This window comes from Pinus tabuliformis, chromosome 2_1 (genome assembly GCF_031772625.1).
Source record: "Pinus tabuliformis cultivar Carrire ecotype Pingquan chromosome 2_1, CPIR1, whole genome shotgun sequence".
In the NCBI taxonomy this organism is placed as follows: domain Eukaryota; kingdom Viridiplantae; phylum Streptophyta; class Pinopsida; order Pinales; family Pinaceae; genus Pinus; species Pinus tabuliformis.
Window position 1 is genome coordinate 828800356 of NC_142299.1, and position 11333 is coordinate 828811688.

Below are 11333 nucleotides of genomic sequence, written 5' to 3' on the forward strand. Positions count from 1 at the left end.
TAACAGATAGACAAAAATTGCTCTGTTTTTGCACTCTATTTTTGCACAGAAAAACAGAAAATCGCTTGCTGGAAACGGTGTTTCAGCAACACAGTTTGGTGTTGCAGCAACGCAGAATAACACTCTGTTTTAACACAGAAAAACACTCTGTTTTTAACTCAGAAAACAGAAAAAATTCGTTCTCTGGAAATGGTGTTGCAGCAACGCAGTTTTTTTTCTTCAGTTGCTGTAACTTGTGTTGCAGCAACGCTGTTCGTGGTGTTGCAGCAACGTAAATTTTTTACGTCAAGTATTTTTTGAGTTACAGTGTAACAACAACGGTGACGGTGTAACAGCAACAGGAAAAAATTAACTTGTATTCATCAAAATAAACTAACTGTTACAGATTTGTCTTCCTCATACTGAGGGAATTTCACAACTTCTATTACAAAATAGATTTACCAAGGAACGCTTTTGTTCCACACAAATAACATCTACCCTTTCTATCAGCAAACAACCAGAAAGCAAATTACATTCAAATTTCTGCACTGCTGTGCATTTCACTGTTCTGAAATTATTCTTCTTCCTCACGCTGCTGTGTGCTCTCCTCTGCTCTGTGTGATTCTTCAGCTGCAGCTAACCTCAAAACAGAACTGTTGTGTGATATTTATGTGCAAAAACATATCTCATTAAAACAGTAAAATATTACAAAATATCTTCTAATGTTTATCTCTGTATTTAATGCAGCAAGGCGGTGATGTCTTTTATCAAAAAACAAGTCGGCTGTCTGCAGGGGAATTCAATTGAAACTTTAATGCATATTAATGTGCAAAAATATCGGGCTTGACTTTGATGCACATCAGCGTGGATTATTTATTGTAGATCAGATTCTTGTCCAGCTGTTCATTGTTGCAGTTGGAATTAAATTCCAACACGTTAACCCCGTGGGACAAGAAGAAGTCGGGAAGGATTTCGACCTTTGACCTCGGGCATGAGTTAGTTGACAACATTAAATAGTTTCTTCTACCAGAAAACTAAGAACGAGAATGACATTATAACATAACTGATAAAGCAGTAGTAATCGAATATGAAGGAAAATCCTTGTTTTCAAAATACGGGATCAAGAAATTGGCAATGTAATTCTCTGTTAATAACTCATACATTACATAAGAACCAAAGCAAGTTATAAGGGCATTATATATTTGGTAACGGAACTATAAATAAATTTATAAACACATTGATATAACTTATAATTCTCCTGTTCAAAATAAAACAATTGACCACAGCCGCATTTTTCAATAGCCATTAAAATTACACCTCAAGATAAATTGCAAATAGAACCATGGTTGTGAAGGAAAATTGGTAGACACATATTCAGATTACAACCTAAAAACATTTCTGGTGGGAATTTTGGCCACATAGGCACAAGGTTGCTACCGATACATATTATAACCGAACATAAATTGCTATGATTAACTCTTGTAGCTAAAGCAGAGTTTTTCTAACCCTCGAGAGTCGAGACCATAACTAAACCTATCAGGTCCACGGTCATAAACATAAGTAATCATCAAGATACCCTTCTCATGGTTAAATTTAGTGGAAGGAGTTTCCAAGGGAATTCAGCTGCAAAGTCACCATAGAGCGTATAGGAAAAGCCAGAAGAACTCAGTACCTGGGAAAGAATTACGTGGTTGAAATAACAAATACATACTTGAACCCTTGAGCGGAACAGAGCCTTTTCAAGCGAGAGATATCACCTATAAGCCTAAGAGACGAGAGTTGAGTATGCGATAGAGTATAAGGAAATTTCCAAATTCATAATATATGGAAGAGGAAAATGAACTGAACTAAACCTGGAGAAGAATGCCCAGGTATGAGTCCCAATGCAACAAATTAACCAAAAATATGAGTGTTATTCTTTGAATGGACAGAGTTGTTGGCTTAATATGAACAAGTGGAATCAAGCCCCTCTCACCAGTAATTCAACAGTTGGGCATTTCTCCAACCATGAATAATCGATAATCTGCCTTCAATAAGAAGCTGGGAACAGTGGAGTAACACACTAAGGATTGCTGCAGCGAATGCTTTACCAAACACTTAAATACCTTGGCACAATTTATATTATCAACCGCATTGAGGATTCGAGAAGGAAATCAGTAAGCCACTGTAGTGTATTGGAGCATTATTGCAGAAGACAACACCCTCTATCGCAGAACAACCCCTAAAGGTGCAAATAACGAATGAGTTCATCTGCAAGGGTTTGGGGATGGGGTAATACCATAGCTACCAAATACGCCCGTATCGGAGAAATAAATACGGAAATTCGACAATTCGATTCGAACATCAAATAATTCGATGAAAAATCGATTCGGTTTATTGCAGGGATTTACAGAAAATTCACTGTTTATAGGAGGGATTTGTTAATTTGCGTTCTTTAGAATAGTAAGGACAGTAATCTTTAAGCACGAAATAGATAGTTGCCTAATGGCAAGTGGGAAATGGAAAGGTTGCGAGATTGTAGGAAGGAAATGGAAACAAATTTTGAGTAAGTAAGAAATGGAAATAAATTTTTAGAAAAAAAATTTCAATTTTCACTTTAAAGGGTTTAAAAAACTGAGATAAAAAAAAAAAAAAAATTCTGGAAAAGTAAATTTTATAATAATTAATTGATTTTCTAAATATAATATATTTATATTAATAGAAATCTTATAAAAATATTTTTGAACTTTTTGATTTTTGAATATGTATTAATTATAAAAGATTTTAGATAAAATTTGAAATTAAAAAAAGGTAGTTTTGAGTGTAGAATATTTAATTTTTAAATAAATATTAATTATAAAAAAAAATTAGATAAGATTGGAAAGTAAGAGGGAAATTTTGAATTTTGAAAAGAAAAGATATTTTGGAGATAAGACAAATGTGATTATAGTTTTGATAAGTAAACTGTAGTTTTAAAATTGTTTATATTGATTAAAATTATTTAAATTTTAAAATGAATAGGAAAAAATTGATAAGATATTATTGTTACAAGAAAAACAATATATATATTTAAATGTTTAAGATATCTATTCTCGAATTTTTTCCGAATTGAAAATTTTCCAGTCGAATTTCTATCGTATCGAATTCGGATTCGAATTCGAATTCGAACTTGGTAACTATGGGTAATACCCTAACCAACTCCAATGCAACCTGAAGCCCCCATATCCCAAAAGAATGATCAATACCGTCCAAATCATACAAAATCCAAGTCGTTGATATGAAACACCTCACAAATCTCTATAGGGTGAGATATAGTTGTACCTACATAGATCTCCATAAGGTGCAATATAGTTGTACCTGAATAGATCTCCTTAAAGTCCCATATAGTTGTGCACGAGCTTCGGGATGGATCTGGACAAGGATGGGAAGGGTTGCATATGCTATAGTGAAAGGAATGAACCTTAGAATTGAGCATGCCATATCATATGAAACAATTTCCTTATCACATGGAAATAAATGCGTATAACAAGTAAACCTGTTAATTATAACAAGTAGGACCATGATGCATAATAACTTTTTCTTTAATGATGGTTATTTTATTGTTGAACTCGTAAATGGGTAACAATTAAAAACCGGGGTTGGTGTGTGGATGTTACAGCGAATGTCGTTGCAATGATCGGAAGAGCCCTAGGATAATTATTGTTTGAACGTACACAAATTACTTTCAATGCCATCGTTGCTGACGTTTCCTGGTTCGGGGAGTTCTGTGTATCAAGTAATGAAGTATTAAATGCTACAGTAGAATGCGTAGACATCATTGAGAGCATAAGATGTTTAACCTAGAATACCTGTAAATGCAAGGTTTTATGCACTTTATCTGAAATTTATTTCTCTACAATCAGATGCTTAGAAGTGGAATCTATTCAAGGATTTCTTTTCCTTCCATATTAGAATTTGTAACTATACAAGCTGATTTATAGAATTCACCTTTAGATTTTGCTAATTCCAGATGTTTATACATATCCATCCCATGACCTTTCTCATGAAGGAAACCTGGAAGCCAAGAGGAATGCAATAGCTTTTCTTTACCATAAAGATGGAATGTTAGATGTTTGATGCTTTTACACTTATAATTAGTCCCATTTGCTTTTTCTCTTATATAGTCAAGATTCCCCAAATTTAATTTAATTTATATAGTCAAGATTTTATGTTTGTTCTAGTTAGTACATTTTTTCTACAATTATTTTCCTTCTGATGGGTAGCTTCAGTATTTTCATAAATTACATGAAATAGTACTAAATGAACTCAGTACTAAATGAACTCTAGGTCACTATAAAATCCTTTAAATTATTTATTTATACATATATTCAAGATTCCCAAAATTTATATAGTCAAGATTCTATGTCTGTTCTAATTAGTAAATTTTCTCTACAATTATTTCCCTTCTAATGGGTAGCTTCAATGTTTTCATAAATTACATAATATGTCACTCATTATATAGTACTGAATGAACTCTTGGTCACTATAAAATCCTTTAAATGATTTCTCTATACATATATGATTTTTCTTCAATTTTTCTTATATTTCACTTAGTTTGAGAGAATAACTAAAATTTAATATCTTACCTCTTAATTCAATGACCATGTTCTCTTAATTTTGGACCCATCATTGTCTCTTCTTTATTTTTGTTCCTATTCAACCAATGTATCTAATTATATGAATGCCCCCTCAATATTTTACAAAAAAATTCATTTTCTTGGGTTATTTAACCTCATTATTCTCAATAGAACCATGCATATTTTCAAATCAATTTCATCAACTCTTCTAGCTTTGAAATTCCATAAAAATATATTGTCCACATCTTCAATTATTACTTCTTCAGATCTTCCTTTACTTTCAATCACTTTTTGTTGTGACCATAACCATTTAGAATATTCCCAAGAAATTTGTTATGATTTTTTATAATTATTTCTTTCTACTACAACATCTTTATAAATTTCTCTTATATATTCCTCAACACATAATAATTTAAAATCTCTACCTAGTACACTTCTAATAGCATGACATTTTCTCTTAGAACATTGACCGAATCCTACCATTACACACATGCTTCAATCATTTGTTAAAGTACCTCTAAATTACAAGAATTCTTCACTCATTTGTTAACATACCTCTCTTTATTATCACACCATTGTTGGAGTCATTTACACTTCTCCTCCTTCCATATAAATATTGTTTCATAAAATTTCCTCTCTTCTCAATGTATAATTCTACTAAATCCATTCCTTATCCACTAAAACTATTCCAATTAATCATAACAATATTAATTTTGATATCATTTAATGTATAAATATATGGATAGAGATTATATTATTTTAATTTGCATGGAAATTGTATTATTTTATTTTCACACATCAGTAAAATATCATTGAGCAAAACACTCATTCTACAACCCAACGTGAAAGCAACGTGTAAGTATGTTTGTGCTCAACTTAGAGTTACACTTTTGTCTCTTAAAATGAAAATAAAATATTATTTAAATAGAAAAGAATAATAAAAAATAAAAATAAAATTGGTGTACATGTTGTAACATCCCCCAGTAACCTCATATCACAGGAAAATACATGGAGTTATGAAATTTTTTCGGCATTTACTAATGTGTATCTTTCTATATTCCCTCAATGATAATTATAATAACCATCATCATTGCATAGATAAATATTTAGTAAAAGAGTAGTGAGTTACATAATCATTAATTGTCATTGTTGTAACATATTAACTTAAATTTCTTGTTATAACTATTTACCGATTTCATGATTCTTTTAACTTAGTTAGTAAATTACATTTTTTATAATATAAACACCACACCATGAAAGGAATTAAGATATTAAAAATGGCACGATGAGCAATCACACAATTAGACATCGATATACCCTAGAAAACCCATAGGGTGAAAACTAGCAAACGCTTAATTTTATTATTAAACGCTCATGAGGGTGTTCACCCCTGACTCAATTTTTATAAGGGAGTCCATCCCTTAATCATTGTCATAAAATATTACATATAAAAATAATCTTAGATGCAACATAACTACCTATAAGCTATTACAATTGTCATGATATCATTTACCCACAAATCCTCATTGTCTATCACACAATTAGATATCGATATACCCTGGAAACCCATAGGGTGAAAACTAGCAAACGTTTACTTTTATTATTAAACGCTCATGAGGGTGTTCACCCCTGACTCAATGGTTATAAGGGAGTCCATCCCTTAATCATTGTCATAAAATATTACATATAAAAATCATCTTAGATGCAACATCACTAGCTATAAGCTATTACAATTGTCATGATATCATTTACTGACAAATCCTCATTGTCTATGTCTTTATGATCTGGCTCTTTCTATCAGTGGATCATCCTATAGTTGGAATTCGTCAATATGCATTGACCAACAAATATTTATCTGCCATAATGTTAAATATGAACTATCACTTGATAAGTCGCCATCCTTTTTCATGGAAAAAAAGTCACCATCCTTTCCTACCATTCATGTCACACCACCCTTGATATGGTGCTTATATAAAACATAAAATATTAATTAACCAATAATTAATGTTTATTAATAACACTTCAACATCTATTCATGTCCATGCATAAAACATAAACAGAATGTCATGAAATGCATTCTTTAGCATCATTGCACATGCATTAATAACAAACAAATCACTATCAAACATCATCTTTCCATCAAAACTCTAACAATATCTTGCATGCACTTTCATATTGTTTCCAAAGGAAAGCTAGCATACTACATATTATTCTTGTGCATGTAAATGCATAACAAGCTTTCAGGAGAACTAGCCCAACAAGAAATTTTCTTTGTTCCTACTATTATGTTTTATTTTCGAAATGGATTGATGCAATAGATTATATAATTATGCATGTGAATGCATTCTCTTTTCTAAAAGCATATTTTCCACAAGAGAGTTATTCACAATGGCTATTATGTACAAAATTTCATGTTGTATCTCAAACAAAGTTAACATAATAGTTATAATCTATTCCATGCAACTACTTGTCCCCTCCAATAGAAAATGATGTCATAGCTTTTTCTTCTTGCATGTGAAACATATATTCCTTTCCAGAGGAATCTAACTACATCTTCCAAGGGATCAAACGCGTAACATTTATTCTTTCATATAGGCAAAGAGACATTTCTTTATTAGAAAAATATCTAGCCCACTAACTATACATAATCTTCTCCCAAAAGAAAACAAATACCATAGCCAATCCTGTTACGTGTGAAAATGCATATTATTTTTCCCAAAAGAAGGCTAACACAATCAATATCGTGCGATTGCACCTTCATTTTCTCCAGAAATGTAATGCCAGAACTATACTTTTCCATGCATGAAATTATATATTTTTCTCTAAATAATCTTTCAAAAGAATCTTAACACAATAAAGCAGGTGATAACCAGTTTTCCTCTCCAAGAATCTAATTCAATAATGCATAAAGGACATGTTTTTCTCTTTTATTCATTTTGAAGAGTTCTAACACAACAAATACTTCCTTGCATATATATATATATATATATATATATATATATATATATATATATATATATATAGATATATATATATCTATATATTCGAAGGAATTTAACACAATAGTTATTCTTTTTCCAAAAGTTAGCTAATTCACTAGTTATTATGCATATAATATAAAACCTTTTCCTACCATTTAACACATTAGACAAATTTGTAATATTTCCTCAAGAAACAGAATGAATAACAAATCCTTCCAGAATAACAAAACCAATTGACTTTTATGCAAAGATTTTATGTGATCTCTTTCTCAAAAAAGTTACTTACCTCTTTCTACATGACTCAAGCTTCCCATAAATGAAAAATCGCATATCCATTTCTAGTAGATCCAATATACGAGATATTATTCTTATGCACATAAGCACATATTCTCTTTAAGTGTCCAATAATTCTCTTTAAAAATTTAATGCATATGAATCATGAGAACATCCTTGATAATCTTTTAAATGAAATAAATTAATTCATTTTCAAGAATTATCAACATAATTGTTCTATTTTTTTATGCATGCAAATAACTTATTTATTTTCCAGAAATATTAACATAATTGTTCTATTTTCGTAGATGTGAATAGCTTATTTCCTTTTAATAAATATCAAAGTTAATATAATAGTATGAGAATGAGTTATCACTATCGACCTTCTACAAATTAACAAATTAACAATATTCTTCGACCAAAATTGGAAAACGCATATTCCACTAGACTTATTGTAAGATATCATTAGAGATAAGCCTAATGATTTGTCGAAATAAATATGTTAGCATTGCATTTATCATGAATAATACCATTAATTATAATTCATATGAGGTAATACAATATCATAAATCGTCAATGCTACTAAAACCGTCATAAAATCAATTAAAATTCCTAGTACTTTCACAACAGGCCACACAATCAACTGTTGGCCATTGTAGTAAATATCTACCACTTGTCTCATTGTTTAATTCTAATATTTTGGAGGGTTCTTTCAATATCCCTTTTAAACCTATTATCGATAGCTTTAAGGGAAAACCCTACCTTTTTAAAATTCTTTCTTTATCACATTGTGATCCCATCATTGATAAGGCAGTCCATGCCAAACGTAGTGAGTTAATCCATACTATCACTATTTAAAGTGTGAGCATTCAAAATTATTTAGGATTTAGTTGTAATGAATGCAATAGAATTTCTAATTTCGATTTCATCAGCATAGGGACTCAAATGCCATGAGTCCACTTATTCTTCAATGAATTGATTAACACTAGCATTCCTCAATGCAATCGTTAACACCATCATGCATTTCATATTAAATGCAATCTGCTGCATACATTACCATATAATTTTGTTAGTGTCATACCTAATATTATATCTAATAAATTCATACATATACTCCTCGTTCTTACAAAACAAAAACACATCGATATTACAACCTCCACTCTTATAACACGTAGGAAATCTCATATCCAAATTGTCTATAAGTACATTTTCGGTCCACAATTTTTGTTTTTTCAATATAGATGTCTAACTCAGTACATTTATTTATGGTGTAAGAAAGAAAAGTTGATGTCATTCTTGACCATATTACCTTAATGGCTGTAACTTCATAAAGGTCCATATGCTAACTCTACATATTGAGACCATTGTTTATTCCTTGCAAAAGAGAATTTACTTACATCATCATAGGATCTTTTTTCCTTTCTTATTTGAATCACGCCCTTATATTTTCATATGTTCTAATTACAAAATTAATGCCATGATTTCTCATGTGCGATTTCCTTATCTAATTTAAACAATACGTATATGGTGAACATCCCTATTTCAATGGAAATGGTTTATCTTTTGAACACATTGTAGTATTCGAACCTTGATTTTCCAATAATTAAATCCTATGCATCGACAGACATGACTGTGATGTGGAGGAAAGGATTTGAATATGGACATTCATTCGTATTAAATATGTGTAGTGGCTTAGATATATACAATTTTCTATTATTAATCCCATCGTTTTTAGCATATATTAAGGTAAAATAGACTTTGATACTGTTATTTCAACTGTAAAAGAAGACTCGAAACTATGGAAATTTAATATTGGAATAATATAGAACTTATGCAAGTCTTAAGCCAACCAACTTTGTGCGGCGTTCAGTAGGGATTTTATTTAGTTTAAAAGTAAATTGACGTGTCTGCATATTCATGGCATTCATTTCCTGTGGTTTTAGATCAGTGGATGGAAGGGTTGGTTTTGGTGGTAACTACCCACCTTCACTCCATCAATCAAATCCCATTCGTCTCTTCTCTTGTTTGAGAGAAACTCTACAACCTAAGACTGGTTCTAAAACTAACATATAATTTTACTCCTATGGCTTCGAGTTCCTTCCACTTGAAGTTCCAGACTTACTTTCTTTCGAAACAGGAGATGGGTTGGAAATTTATAGCGTCTTAATCCTTCCATGTTAAGAGCTCACAATATTTTTCATAGTCATGGTTTTCTTTTTTCCTTCCATGATCATATCCTTTCTTTCTATTTTTTTTAAGGACCTCTTTTTTTTCTTTTTTCTTTGAGGCTTACCTTGTAATGAAACTCATGGTTTCTTTAAGGGATTTGTTCCAGAATTAAGTTCATTAACCTATAGCGTTTATTTTCATGGCCGCAAGGTTTATCCTTCGCCAACCTCTTCTCTAATTAAATTATATGTTGTATTCAGGATGGATTTGCCTTCCACTATTAGTGCTTATTTTCCTCTACTTATCTTATGAGTTTTCTGATGATTACATGGTAGGATCACAATCTTGGACTCTCTTTATCCTCGAGTAAATTTCATATTTTTAACTAACCATTTCTGGGTTTTTTATAATGAATCTATATATTCTTCTTTTACACTATAACTCTATCCAACCACGTCTACTCATTTAGTTTATTTTTATCTTTACAGGCTTAAGCCCCTTCTTATAGAGAGACCTTGAGTTAGCTACACAAGTTCGATAAGTTATTTTCTTACGATGGTGTTTTCGACTTGCTACTCACCAAGTTCTTACAAGTTTCTTCTTTATTTCCCAGGTTCACAGCCTAAACCTTTCTTCACGGTTTCATTTATTAGTAGGATTTTCATGCTTTACAGTCCCTTGAATTGGTTGGGTCGAGCCTCCTTCTCGGCAGGATTCTAGACCAGTTTTCCATATCTCCATCTTAATTGTAAATTTTAAACATTGTATTATTATTAGCTACACCCAATGGGATGAATGTTCTATTTCCTTCTGGAGTATTCATTTAATAGTTTACTGCCTCGATGTAGGTTTCTTCTCTACAATGGAGACTTGGTGCTTACTATATTCTTTAATTAATTCCTTATAAAGGGATTCTAATTTCATACCTCTTTATAAGAATTTTTTTGTATATAAATAATTTGTCGTGACATGATATCAGTCTTATTTTCATGACTTTGTTGTTTAGATTATCTTTGAGCTTTTCCTTTCTTCTAAGTATCGTTTTTATTTCAACTCTGCAAATATTTAAGATATATCGCACGGTTATATTCTATACTTAAGTTTATGTAATGAACTGAAAAGAATTTGTTTATGGTTCCTATTCATAGTCATAACATATATGGGTTTTTATATGACAATGCATCTCTTTAGAAATTATGGTGCTCTTTCATGTTTCTTCTCTATGATTTCACTTGTTATTTATTTATATCAACACTTTAGATAATTTATTTACCCTTAACATATATATTTTACATCTGTAAGAAAAATATATATCTTTTTTCTTTCCTACGGTTAT